This window comes from Hyla sarda, unplaced genomic scaffold (genome assembly GCF_029499605.1).
Source record: "Hyla sarda isolate aHylSar1 unplaced genomic scaffold, aHylSar1.hap1 scaffold_402, whole genome shotgun sequence".
Classification (NCBI taxonomy): Eukaryota; Metazoa; Chordata; class Amphibia; order Anura; family Hylidae; genus Hyla; species Hyla sarda.
The window spans coordinates 192,725-206,853 of NW_026610419.1; the positions used below are offsets into that span (position 1 = coordinate 192,725).

The following is a 14,129-nucleotide window of genomic DNA, read 5'->3' on the forward strand; positions in this document are numbered from 1 at the left end:
ACGGTTATCGCTTCTCGGCCTTTTGGCTAAGATCAAGTGTAGTATCTGTTCTTATCAGTTTAATATCTGATACGTCCCCTATCTGGGGACCATATATTAAATGGATTTTTGAGAACGGGGGCCGATTTCGAAGCTTGCTTCCGTCGCCCTATGCATTGACCCGATATGGCAGTATCTTCGGGTACAGTGCACCACCCCCTTACAGGGTTAAAAAGAAAGATTCCTACTTTCATTGCTACCTGCTTGCTGGCTAGCCAGCTAGCCAGCCCTGTGGGCCTTGCTGCTGCTGCAGCCAAAAAACAAAAGGTGGTGCTGCTGCTGCTTCTGCTGCTTCTGCTTCTGCTTGTGTCTGGCCCCTGTTGGAGCGTCCAGGCACAGGACTTCTGCTGCTGCTGACTAAATGGCCTCCTTAATTGGATCATTTGAGTAGCCAGCACACCTGTGCAGGTAGGGCATGACATGATAGGCAGCTGCCTTGATAGCGGGTGGGTGCTGAATGTTCCTAATTGACAAAATAAGATTAATGCTTATGAAGAAATATAAAATCTCATCCCTTCCCCAATATCGCGCCACACCCCTACCCCTTAATTCCCTGGTTGAACTTGATGGACATATGTCTTTTTTCGACCGTACTAACTATGTAACTATGTAACATAACATGGGGGGGGGGGGGGGGGTCTCCTGGCTGTTCACACAGGTGTGTCATTGCTGTACATTGACCATGCATTGCTTCTGTGGTATTGCAAAGGCAAAGACAAATGCTTCCAGCCATCCATTGCACTAATGGATTGGTCATCAGCTGGCTGTCTATGTCCCGCATCAATATAGACCAAAGTACAGAGGGTTAGGCTATGCTATTGTGCACCTACCTGATGCATCAGAAGGTGCGAGGCCCTTGCTAAATTCTGTGCACAGACTTTGAGATCTATGCTTTAGACTGTATCTAAACCTGCTCCAACATGGACTGACATTCTGGCCTACTTTCAGCCGATGCGACTTGTCTGTCGCTGAACAGTCGCTTTTTATGTATTCAGCACCTATGTATAATGTTGTAAAAATGCTCTAGAAGCTAAAGTCGCAGAAATGTCACACATATTTGGCCTGCAACTTTCTGTGCGACAAATTCAGACAGGAAAAATCAGTATAAATCCTTAGAAAATTATCCCCCAGTGTCTCCATCTGCTGGCGGTATTGAATAAGCATTGCTGCACTGATGGGGTATGCATTAGACGAAAAAAAAGAAGAAAAAGAAGAATAATACGCCCAGAAAAGAGGCGAAAAGGAGAAAAACGTAAAAAAACGTGAAAAAAAAGTAAGAGGAAGAGAAGGGAAAAAAAGGTGGAAATGGGTTTAAAAGTGATTTCGGCAGAGAAATATATATATATATATATATATATATATATATATATATATATATATATATATATATGCGCACACACACACATAGATATAAACGTATTCTCCGTTGAGATATTGCAGCCGCTGCTGTGTCCAGGCCCAGGAGCCTTAGCACTGTGCTGTGATGTCACTCAATACCACTGACATCACTAGGTGTAAACAACATCTCTCCTTTGCTGTGTATGTGACTATGGAGCTGTTTGGTGATGTCGTCTATTACGGCCTTCATAGAAGCAACAGGAGATTGTTGCATCCATCTTGAACCCTCAGAACTACAGTGCTATGATGTCACTCACTTCCACAGGCCTTGCAGAGTGTAAACAACAACAACCCAGCTTTGTTGTGTATGTAACCATAGGGATTTGTGATGTCACCTAGAACCTTCACAGCAGCGACAGCTTTATGAGGAGCATCAGCACTGCTCTGCCTGAGCAGAACCATCACCGCCATAGGTTGTCAAATAACCCGGATTTAACCCACACAGGTAAGTCCAATGGGGTGCAGGCATGTCCTCTATGCTTACAGCTTCCCGTGGGTGTTGGTTTGATACCGTTTGGGGACAGCCAAGGAGGCATCTGCAGGCAACAAAGGTAGGTGTGTGCTTGTGTGTGTGTTTCCTATGCAGATCCTAAGCCCAGTGTCACATGCAAGTAGGAGGAGTAAGAAGGGTTCCTGGCAAATCCGGGTTATGGATTGCATTTAAAAAGGCCCCGTGGGAGTGCAATGGGCCCCTGTCTTGCTGCTTAGCAATAATGGTATGGGTTTAGGTTCTGCTGTGTGTACTGGTGGTTGACTGCCCCCCAGCCCAGAGTGTGCATGGAAAATTGTCTGGCAGCCTCCCTGACAGCAAGCAGTGATAGTGCCCATGAAGGGGACCTTGTTGGGCCCGCCCCTTTCACGGTTATCGCTTCTCGGCCTTTTGGCTAAGATCAAGTGTAGTATCTGTTCTTATCAGTTTAATATCTGATACGTCCCCTATCTGGGGACCATATATTAAATGGATTTTTGAGAACGGGGGCCGATTTCGAAGCTTGCTTCCGTCGCCCTATGCATTGACCCGATATGGCAGTATCTTCGGGTACAGTGCACCACCCCCTTACAGGGTTAAAAAGAAAGATTCCTACTTTCATTGCTACCTGCTTGCTGGCTAGCCAGCTAGCCAGCCCTGTGGGCCTTGCTGCTGCTGCAGCCAAAAAACAAAAGGTGGTGCTGCTGCTGCTTCTGCTGCTTCTGCTTCTGCTTGTGTCTGGCCCCTGTTGGAGCGTCCAGGCACAGGACTTCTGCTGCTGCTGACTAAATGGCCTCCTTAATTGGATCATTTGAGTAGCCAGCACACCTGTGCAGGTAGGGCATGACATGATAGGCAGCTGCCTTGATAGCGGGTGGGTGCTGAATGTTCCTAATTGACAAAATAAGATTAATGCTTATGAAGAAATATAAAATCTCATCCCTTCCCCAATATCGCGCCACACCCCTACCCCTTAATTCCCTGGTTGAACTTGATGGACATATGTCTTTTTTCGACCGTACTAACTATGTAACTATGTAACATAACATGGGGGGGGTCTCCTGGCTGTTCACACAGGTGTGTCATTGCTGTACATTGACCATGCATTGCTTCTGTGGTATTGCAAAGGCAAAGACAAATGCTTCCAGCCATCCATTGCACTAATGGATTGGTCATCAGCTGGCTGTCTATGTCCCGCATCAATATAGACCAAAGTACAGAGGGTTAGGCTATGCTATTGTGCACCTACCTGATGCATCAGAAGGTGCGAGGCCCTTGCTAAATTCTGTGCACAGACTTTGAGATCTATGCTTTAGACTGTATCTAAACCTGCTCCAACATGGACTGACATTCTGGCCTACTTTCAGCCGATGCGACTTGTCTGTCGCTGAACAGTCGCTTTTTATGTATTCAGCACCTATGTATAATGTTGTAAAAATGCTCTAGAAGCTAAAGTCGCAGAAATGTCACACATATTTGGCCTGCAACTTTCTGTGCGACAAATTCAGACAGGAAAAATCAGTATAAATCCTTAGAAAATTATCCCCCAGTGTCTCCATCTGCTGGCGGTATTGAATAAGCATTGCTGCACTGATGGGGTATGCATTAGACGAAAAAAAAGAAGAAAAAGAAGAATAATACGCCCAGAAAAGAGGCGAAAAGGAGAAAAACGTAAAAAAACGTGAAAAAAAAGTAAGAGGAAGAGAAGGGAAAAAAAGGTGGAAATGGGTTTAAAAGTGATTTCGGCGGAGAAATATATATATATATATATATATATAATATATATATATATATATATGCGCACACACACACATAGATATAAACGTATTCTCCGTTGAGATATTGCAGCCGCTGCTGTGTCCAGGCCCAGGAGCCTTAGCACTGTGCTGTGATGTCACTCAATACCACTGACATCACTAGGTGTAAACAACATCTCTCCTTTGCTGTGTATGTGACTATGGAGCTGTTTGGTGATGTCGTCTATTACGGCCTTCATAGAAGCAACAGGAGATTGTTGCATCCATCTTGAACCCTCAGAACTACAGTGCTATGATGTCACTCACTTCCACAGGCCTTGCAGAGTGTAAACAACAACAACCCAGCTTTGTTGTGTATGTAACCATAGGGATTTGTGATGTCACCTAGAACCTTCACAGCAGCGACAGCTTTATGAGGAGCATCAGCACTGCTCTGCCTGAGCAGAACCATCACCGCCATAGGTTGTCAAATAACCCGGATTTAACCCACACAGGTAAGTCCAATGGGGTGCAGGCATGTCCTCTATGCTTACAGCTTCCCGTGGGTGTTGGTTTGATACCGTTTGGGGACAGCCAAGGAGGCATCTGCAGGCAACAAAGGTAGGTGTGTGCTTGTGTGTGTGTTTCCTATGCAGATCCTAAGCCCAGTGTCACATGCAAGTAGGAGGAGTAAGAAGGGTTCCTGGCAAATCCGGGTTATGGATTGCATTAAAAAAGGCCCCGTGGGAGTGCAATGGGCCCCTGTCTTGCTGCTTAGCAATAATGGTATGGGTTTAGGTTCTGCTGTGTGTACTGGTGTTTGACTGCCCCCCAGCCCAGAGTGTGCATGGAAAATTGTCTGGCAGCCTCCCTGACAGCAAGCAGTGATAGTGCCCATGAAGGGGACCTTGTTGGGCCCGCCCCTTTCACGGTTATCGCTTCTCGGCCTTTTGGCTAAGATCAAGTGTAGTATCTGTTCTTATCAGTTTAATATCTGATACGTCCCCTATCTGGGGACCATATATTAAATGGATTTTTGAGAACGGGGGCCGATTTCGAAGCTTGCTTCCGTCGCCCTATGCATTGACCCGATAATCTTCGGGTACAGTGCACCACCCCCTTACAGGGTTAAAAAGAAAGATTCCTACTTTCATTGCTACCTGCTTGCTGGCTAGCCAGCTAGCCAGCCCTGTGGGCCTTGCTGCTGCTGCAGCCAAAAAACAAAAGGTGGTGCTGCTGCTGCTTCTGCTGCTTCTGCTTCTGCTTGTGTCTGGCCCCTGTTGGAGCGTCCAGGCACAGGACTTCTGCTGCTGCTGACTAAATGGCCTCCTTAATTGGATCATTTGAGTAGCCAGCACACCTGTGCAGGTAGGGCATGACATGATAGGCAGCTGCCTTGATAGCGGGTGGGTGCTGAATGTTCCTAATTGACAAAATAAGATTAATGCTTATGAAGAAATATAAAATCTCATCCCTTCCCCAATATCGCGCCACACCCCTACCCCTTAATTCCCTGGTTGAACTTGATGGACATATGTCTTTTTTCGACCGTACTAACTATGTAACTATGTAACATAACATGGGGGGGGGGGGGGGGTCTCCTGGCTGTTCACACAGGTGTGTCATTGCTGTACATTGACCATGCATTGCTTCTGTGGTATTGCAAAGGCAAAGACAAATGCTTCCAGCCATCCATTGCACTAATGGATTGGTCATCAGCTGGCTGTCTATGTCCCGCATCAATATAGACCAAAGTACAGAGGGTTAGGCTATGCTATTGTGCACCTACCTGATGCATCAGAAGGTGCGAGGCCCTTGCTAAATTCTGTGCACAGACTTTGAGATCTATGCTTTAGACTGTATCTAAACCTGCTCCAACATGGACTGACATTCTGGCCTACTTTCAGCCGATGCGACTTGTCTGTCGCTGAACAGTCGCTTTTTATGTATTCAGCACCTATGTATAATGTTGTAAAAATGCTCTAGAAGCTAAAGTCGCAGAAATGTCACACATATTTGGCCTGCAACTTTCTGTGCGACAAATTCAGACAGGAAAAATCAGTATAAATCCTTAGAAAATTATCCCCCAGTGTCTCCATCTGCTGGCGGTATTGAATAAGCATTGCTGCACTGATGGGGTATGCATTAGACGAAAAAAAAGAAGAAAAAGAAGAATAATACGCCCAGAAAAGAGGCGAAAAGGAGAAAAACGTAAAAAAACGTGAAAAAAAAGTAAGAGGAAGAGAAGGGAAAAAAAGGTGGAAATGGGTTTAAAAGTGATTTCGGCAGAGAAATATATATATATATATATATATATATATAGCAAAAAGATAAAGGCAGCACCTCAGTTGTCCAGAGTAGGAGAAGAAAATGAAAAAGGAGATGGGGTGCACGCATTCCTAGAACCTGGGTCCACTGGTTCCTCAATCCAGAGAAGTAAAGATGATGCAGCACTCCACAATAATGCATAAGGTGGTGTTTATTCCAGCATGTGCAAAGACAACGTTTCACCAGTCTCTCACTGGCTTTCTCAAGTAACTGATAGTGACATAGGTGGGTATAAATAGACCCCCCATTCGGTCATGTGACATAATTAGCAAAACAATTTACATAAGTAAACCAGGTGCATACAAAATCACAGTGAATATCTTGAACATTACATAACGTATAAAGTATCAAAGTGTATATACATGCTACTTTATACGTTATGTAATGTTCAAGATATTCACTGTGATTTTGTATGCACCTGGTTTACTTATGTAAATTGTTTTGCTAATTATGTCACATGACCGAATGGGGGGTCTATTTATACCCACCTATGTCACTATCAGTTACTTGAGAAAGCCAGTGAGAGACTGGTGAAACGTTGTCTTTGCACATGCTGGAATAAACACCACCTTATGCATTATTGTGGAGTGCTGCATCATCTTTACTTCTCTGGATTGAGGAACCAGTGGACCCAGGTTCTAGGAATGCGTGCACCCCATCTCCTTTTTCATTTTCTTCTCCTACTCTGGACAACTGAGGTGCTGCCTTTATCTTTTTGCTGTTTGAAGGTCGACAGGCGTGCACCCAGGTACATCATGGATACACAGATGGATACTAATATAGAAACAATCTCTACTCCGCATTCCACAGATGTGTTTTCCTATAGCAAAGTGGACGCTGATCGTATCTTGGGGAGTTTGACAATCAACACCTCTTTTTTACATAACCCATCCAAAATTGATTTAAAACGGTCCTACGAAAGTGAGACCAAGAAACTACTCACTGTTCAACTCCATCTTTCTACCCTAAGTGAATACTACCGCACCAGGAGAATTCCGAGAGGCATGAGAGCCCAACCTAGGACCAACGCATTTACCAATGACACAGATTTTCGTACTTGTTATGAAGCTATTTCCAACAAATATTCACTGGATCTTATACTTCTGAACATAGAATTTTTGCAACGTGATATGGCTACACTAAAAACTAAAGTAACCGAGGTAGAACTAGCACTAAAAGCATCCCTCACAGAGGAGGAATGGCGTGACCTATCTGACAAACAACAAGCATATTTGGAGAAACAACGCGTACAGATTGAGGAAACAAAAAGACATAAATGGTTCCGTGACTGCCAGGACTACACTAATGGACATGTTTATACTTGGGAAAATACCGTATCTACTTACAAAAGATTTCAAAAGAGAAATGAGACAGACATAGAAGATGGAACAGTAAGACAAGAACAACAAGGACATAACCGACAAAACAAGCAGAATCCTTTTTTAGTGCATATGCCGCCCGTCGGGGGCGGCCAAGAAGAGGAGGGCGCAAACACCAACGAGGTCGCAAAAACCAGAGCACAGAAGTCGGGTCGTACCCAACAGCACAAGCAAACTCAACAACAAAGGAAGAAGTAACACCAAAAAAAGCAGAGACTGTGGTAAATATCTCCTCTACTATACTTACTGAACAACAATTGTCTTTATTGTCAAAAGGTCTCAGTTTTTGCCCCAATGTACATAATGATTGGTTCCAATTAGAACTTGATTTTGTGAACTTTATCCGCAGTTTAAAACTGAAAATATGGTTTAGCCAAAACCCATTTGAGTCCTCTGGTACACAGGCATTGCCTAACCAGAAGACCCATGGGTTTATATTTAAAGATTATGATCTACCTTCTAAAAGTGAGTTTCAACCACCCATTGAATCACATGTCATTTCTACTTTTATTGATTGTGTTAAACGTGAATTTACGCATATCAAAGAACAACAGACATTACTCAAACACCCCAATATGACACATGGAGAAATCATAGCCATGCAAGAACTGATCCAAAACCACAATTTAATCATTAAACCTGCAGATAAGGGTGGTGGAATTGTGGTGATGGACAGGAGTACTTACCTTAATGAGGCACATAGACAACTAGGTGATAGGGAAGTGTATGAATTACTCCAGAATGACCCTAAAAAATCCATGCTACGGAAATTGAATGGGATACTCGACAAGGCGGCCGATGATCTCATCATAGATAAAAAACTTAAGGAATTTCTGTTTATTGAACACCCGGTTACCCCATTACTTTACTTACTCCCCAAAATACATAAACGGTTGAAAGACCCTCCCGGCAGACCAATAGTCTCAGGGAGAGGGTCACTATCCAACCATGTTTCAATTTTTTTGGATAAGGTACTCAGACCCCTGGCCACAGGTACAAAATCTTTCTTGAGGGATACCATGCACTTTTTATCAGTGATTCAACCATTACATATACCAGATGATGCCATTATAGCCTCGTTTGATATAGTCTCACTTTACACCTCAATTCAACATGACAGGGGCTTCAGAGCAGTGAGCAATGCTCTAAAAAAACTCCAATTAACCAATATGCAAAATGACTTCATTTTACAGCTACTATCATTTGTATTGGAGAATAATTATTTTTCCTTCAATGATGAATTCTATATTCAAAAACGGGGGACCGCTATGGGCAGCAACGTAGCGCCTACATACGCAAACATTGTTATGGCCGAGTTTGAGGAGGAGTACGTCTATGTATCCCACCACTCCAGTCACTTACTGGGGTGGTGGAGGTACATAGATGATATCTTCATCATCTGGACAGGGGGACCAGAGGAATTACTAAATTTCCAGAAGTATCTCAATAACATTGACACCAATTTGCAATTTACCTTATCTTTTTCCGACAACACCGTCAATTTTCTAGACACACAAGTGACCATTCGCAATAACAGACTCTCCACAGACATTTATTATAAACCTACAGATTGTAACACCCTTCTGAAATTCGAATCTTCACACCCCAGACCCATGATATCTTCATTACCTTACAGCCAACTTTTAAGAGCTAGTCGAATTACAGACACAGAGGATAAATTTGAGACGGCAGTAGATCATATGGTTAAACTCTTCAGAGATAGAGGATACCCAGCGGGCATCATCTCAAAACATGTACAGAGGGTAAAAACCGAGAGGAGACTAGGCAAATCTCAATCTCACAAAAAAGACCAACTTAACCGTATACCCTTTATTTCCACATATAATGAAACATCCAATAAGATATCTAGAGCCATAAAAAAACACTGGCACCTTGTTAAAAACAATTTTCCCCAGATAAAAGAATTCCAAATCCCCCCTTTAATGTCTTACCGTAGGTCACGGAACCTTAGGGACCACCTGATTAAAGCTGACATCGCAGGTCCTAGAAAGAATCAGAAATATATGTCTATCAAATCCAAAGGATGTTTTCCATGCCTCAGATGCGTTAGTTGTAAATATATTAATAAGGGCAATACATTTATACATCCACAAACCAAGAAGGAATATCCCATTAAATTTTACCTGACATGTGAAAGTGATCATGTCATCTATATACTTTGGTGTCCTTGCAATTTGATTTATGTGGGGGAAACAAAGAACGATTTCCGAACCCGCCTAAACCAACACAGATACTCTATAAGAAAAAAGCGTATGGACTTACCGGTGTCCAAACATTTCACTGAAGCTAAACATATGGAATCTGAACTTAGGGGCATGTTGGTCGATCACATCCCCCCACCAACGAGGGGCGGTGATCGCATAACCATGCTCAAAACCAGAGAACTTAGATGGATACACAACCTCGATTGTTTGAAACCAAAAGGACTCAATGTGGAGTTCACAGTGCTTCCTAAAATGCTTAAACGTTGATTGACCTAGCCCCTTGACAATCAGCTTCCCCACCAAGCTGTAGGTGATAGTGATAGGTATCACACCATTTGTATATATTACCATATATTATATCAATTTTAATTATGCTACTCTCTTTTGTTTTTAGACCACTTACACACCGGGTACTTGCCATGATGCCGTCCACCAATTCGGAGTTTACTCCATATCTATCATTGGATTTCATACTGGACTATACAATCTATCCATTCACCTTTCCTCTTCTCATTATGCGATAATTTTCATCCAGGTAACTTTATTCCCCTTTATAACATTGTTCTTATATCTATTCTCTACTCAATCTTCTTGGGCAACATTCCCTTCTGCACACTTGCCTTCATACACCTGTACCATCTACTTTACTGTTTTGTGTCGTACCAACCACACTTCATATCCTCAGAGCTCCGGCATGACTGCTCTTATGAATGAGGGACCCATATAGACACATGTCTGCAATAGTGTGTGGGATGAGGGGTCTAGGTCGGCCAGTGGCTACGGTTGGTTTTTTTTCTGACAGCAGCCACTCGACTTGGTGCTGAGTATGCACATGTCCATGAGCATCTCTCTTTGACACCCCCCTCGTATATCCCTTATACACACTAGACAGGGTTGTCTATGTCCGTGAGATATATATGTGACCTTCTGTGTATGTGGGAGCCTCTAATGTGATCCTATACAACATGGCATTCACATTCTTTTCTTTTTTCAGTTTTACTACCTAGAGCGCACAGTTGGTACCGATACACGCACAGTGATCTGGAGCATGGGATCGGTTCACATACACCGACAGCTCAACGAAATATGATGGTTGACAGGACCTGTGGTCGGTTCAAACACACCGACAGGACAAATATGCCAAGATGTCTATCCTATCTAGGAGACTTGCGTGTGCTCATAAATAAGGGATGCCCACTCCTCTCCTTTTTTTCTTTATGCCTCTGTGTGGATACCTGTTGCCAAGGACAACGACAGACGGAACAGGTCCCCCCACTCTCTTTTTTTCCCTATGGGGATTTCACATTCTCTTCCTCACAACAACACCCACGAATGGTGAATAGACTTACTAATTACTCACCTCAGAAAAAGCCCCGCATGGATACGCTCATCGCTCACTACCTCTGAAGCTGCTGAGTAGTCCCAGTTGCAAGGTCGCTAAGGTACGGACGCACTGGTTGCCAAGGACGCGACTCACAGTACGCATGAGCAGCTCATTCTCTACATTCCACAGGCCCATTACGCATGCGCTAATGACGGAGAGAGGTTTCCATGGTAGCAATGACGTCATTTAGACGCCGCTACCTCCTCTCAACCCGGAAGCGTTGCTAACAGCCGCGAATCTCTTCAGTATCACGCTGGATCGGCGTCTCTGCAACACAGGCATCATGGCGAGGAAACCGGAAGCATTTCACGTCTACACGCCCCTGCATGTATACTTATGTTATTTTCACACTTTATATGATCAGTATCTAATCTCTGATCACTGTATTACATGTATATACACTTTGATACTTTATACGTTATGTAATGTTCAAGATATTCACTGTGATTTTGTATGCACCTGGTTTACTTATGTAAATTGTTTTGCTAATTATGTCACATGACCGAATGGGGGGTCTATTTATACCCACCTATGTCACTATCAGTTACTTGAGAAAGCCAGTGAGAGACTGGTGAAACGTTGTCTTTGCACATGCTGGAATAAACACCACCTTATGCATTATTGTGGAGTGCTGCATCATCTTTACTTCTCTATATATATATATATATATATATATATATGCGCACACACACACATAGATATAAACGTATTCTCCGTTGAGATATTGCAGCCGCTGCTGTGTCCAGGCCCAGGAGCCTTAGCACTGTGCTGTGATGTCACTCAATACCACTGACATCACTAGGTGTAAACAACATCTCTCCTTTGCTGTGTATGTGACTATGGAGCTGTTTGGTGATGTCGTCTATTACGGCCTTCATAGAAGCAACAGGAGATTGTTGCATCCATCTTGAACCCTCAGAACTACAGTGCTATGATGTCACTCACTTCCACAGGCCTTGCAGAGTGTAAACAACAACAACCCAGCTTTGTTGTGTATGTAACCATAGGGATTTGTGATGTCACCTAGAACCTTCACAGCAGCGACAGCTTTATGAGGAGCATCAGCACTGCTCTGCCTGAGCAGAACCATCACCGCCATAGGTTGTCAAATAACCCGGATTTAACCCACACAGGTAAGTCCAATGGGGTGCAGGCATGTCCTCTATGCTTACAGCTTCCCGTGGGTGTTGGTTTGATACCGTTTGGGGACAGCCAAGGAGGCATCTGCAGGCAACAAAGGTAGGTGTGTGCTTGTGTGTGTGTTTCCTATGCAGATCCTAAGCCCAGTGTCACATGCAAGTAGGAGGAGTAAGAAGGGTTCCTGGCAAATCCGGGTTATGGATTGCATTTAAAAAGGCCCCGTGGGAGTGCAATGGGCCCCTGTCTTGCTGCTTAGCAATAATGGTATGGGTTTAGGTTCTGCTGTGTGTACTGGTGGTTGACTGCCCCCCAGCCCAGAGTGTGCATGGAAAATTGTCTGGCAGCCTCCCTGACAGCAAGCAGTGATAGTGCCCATGAAGGGGACCTTGTTGGGCCCGCCCCTTTCACGGTTATCGCTTCTCGGCCTTTTGGCTAAGATCAAGTGTAGTATCTGTTCTTATCAGTTTAATATCTGATACGTCCCCTATCTGGGGACCATATATTAAATGGATTTTTGAGAACGGGGGCCGATTTCGAAGCTTGCTTCCGTCGCCCTATGCATTGACCCGATATGGCAGTATCTTCGGGTACAGTGCACCACCCCCTTACAGGGTTAAAAAGAAAGATTCCTACTTTCATTGCTACCTGCTTGCTGGCTAGCCAGCTAGCCAGCCCTGTGGGCCTTGCTGCTGCTGCAGCCAAAAAACAAAAGGTGGTGCTGCTGCTGCTTCTGCTGCTTCTGCTTCTGCTTGTGTCTGGCCCCTGTTGGAGCGTCCAGGCACAGGACTTCTGCTGCTGCTGACTAAATGGCCTCCTTAATTGGATCATTTGAGTAGCCAGCACACCTGTGCAGGTAGGGCATGACATGATAGGCAGCTGCCTTGATAGCGGGTGGGTGCTGAATGTTCCTAATTGACAAAATAAGATTAATGCTTATGAAGAAATATAAAATCTCATCCCTTCCCCAATATCGCGCCACACCCCTACCCCTTAATTCCCTGGTTGAACTTGATGGACATATGTCTTTTTTCGACCGTACTAACTATGTAACTATGTAACATAACATGGGGGGGGTCTCCTGGCTGTTCACACAGGTGTGTCATTGCTGTACATTGACCATGCATTGCTTCTGTGGTATTGCAAAGGCAAAGACAAATGCTTCCAGCCATCCATTGCACTAATGGATTGGTCATCAGCTGGCTGTCTATGTCCCGCATCAATATAGACCAAAGTACAGAGGGTTAGGCTATGCTATTGTGCACCTACCTGATGCATCAGAAGGTGCGAGGCCCTTGCTAAATTCTGTGCACAGACTTTGAGATCTATGCTTTAGACTGTATCTAAACCTGCTCCAACATGGACTGACATTCTGGCCTACTTTCAGCCGATGCGACTTGTCTGTCGCTGAACAGTCGCTTTTTATGTATTCAGCACCTATGTATAATGTTGTAAAAATGCTCTAGAAGCTAAAGTCGCAGAAATGTCACACATATTTGGCCTGCAACTTTCTGTGCGACAAATTCAGACAGGAAAAATCAGTATAAATCCTTAGAAAATTATCCCCCAGTGTCTCCATCTGCTGGCGGTATTGAATAAGCATTGCTGCACTGATGGGGTATGCATTAGACGAAAAAAAAGAAGAAAAAGAAGAATAATACGCCCAGAAAAGAGGCGAAAAGGAGAAAAACGTAAAAAAACGTGAAAAAAAAGTAAGAGGAAGAGAAGGGAAAAAAAGGTGGAAATGGGTTTAAAAGTGATTTCGGCGGAGAAATATATATATATATATATATATATATATATATATATATATATATATATATATGCGCACACACACACATAGATATAAACGTATTCTCCGTTGAGATATTGCAGCCGCTGCTGTGTCCAGGCCCAGGAGCCTTAGCACTGTGCTGTGATGTCACTCAATACCACTGACATCACTAGGTGTAAACAACATCTCTCCTTTGCTGTGTATGTGACTATGGAGCTGTTTGGTGATGTCGTCTATTACGGCCTTCATAGAAGCAACAG

General features: G+C 43.8%; 1 long non-coding RNA gene and 4 other non-coding genes across 5 annotated transcripts; all 5 read left to right on the top strand.

The window, feature by feature from the left end:
- Positions 1-6: 6 nt before the first annotated feature.
- On the top strand, positions 7-197 carry LOC130333235 (U2 spliceosomal RNA). The gene has a single exon (XR_008875470.1). It is a non-coding gene; the product is annotated as a U2 spliceosomal RNA (small nuclear RNA).
- A 2,104-nt stretch (positions 198-2,301) lies between these two features.
- On the top strand, positions 2,302-2,492 carry LOC130333237 (U2 spliceosomal RNA). Its single transcript, XR_008875471.1, has one exon. It is a non-coding gene; the product is annotated as a U2 spliceosomal RNA (small nuclear RNA).
- Positions 2,493-4,576: 2,084 nt separating this feature from the next.
- Positions 4,577-4,760, top strand: LOC130333284 (U2 spliceosomal RNA). Its single transcript, XR_008875514.1, has one exon. It is a non-coding gene; the product is annotated as a U2 spliceosomal RNA (small nuclear RNA).
- Positions 4,761-7,185: 2,425 nt separating this feature from the next.
- Positions 7,186-11,459, top strand: LOC130333227 (uncharacterized). The gene is made up of 3 exons (XR_008875462.1): positions 7,186-7,570; positions 9,969-10,109; positions 10,569-11,459. It is a non-coding gene; the product is annotated as an uncharacterized LOC130333227 (long non-coding RNA).
- Positions 11,460-12,510: 1,051 nt separating this feature from the next.
- Positions 12,511-12,701, top strand: LOC130333238 (U2 spliceosomal RNA). The gene has a single exon (XR_008875472.1). It is a non-coding gene; the product is annotated as a U2 spliceosomal RNA (small nuclear RNA).
- Positions 12,702-14,129: the final 1,428 nt, after the last annotated feature.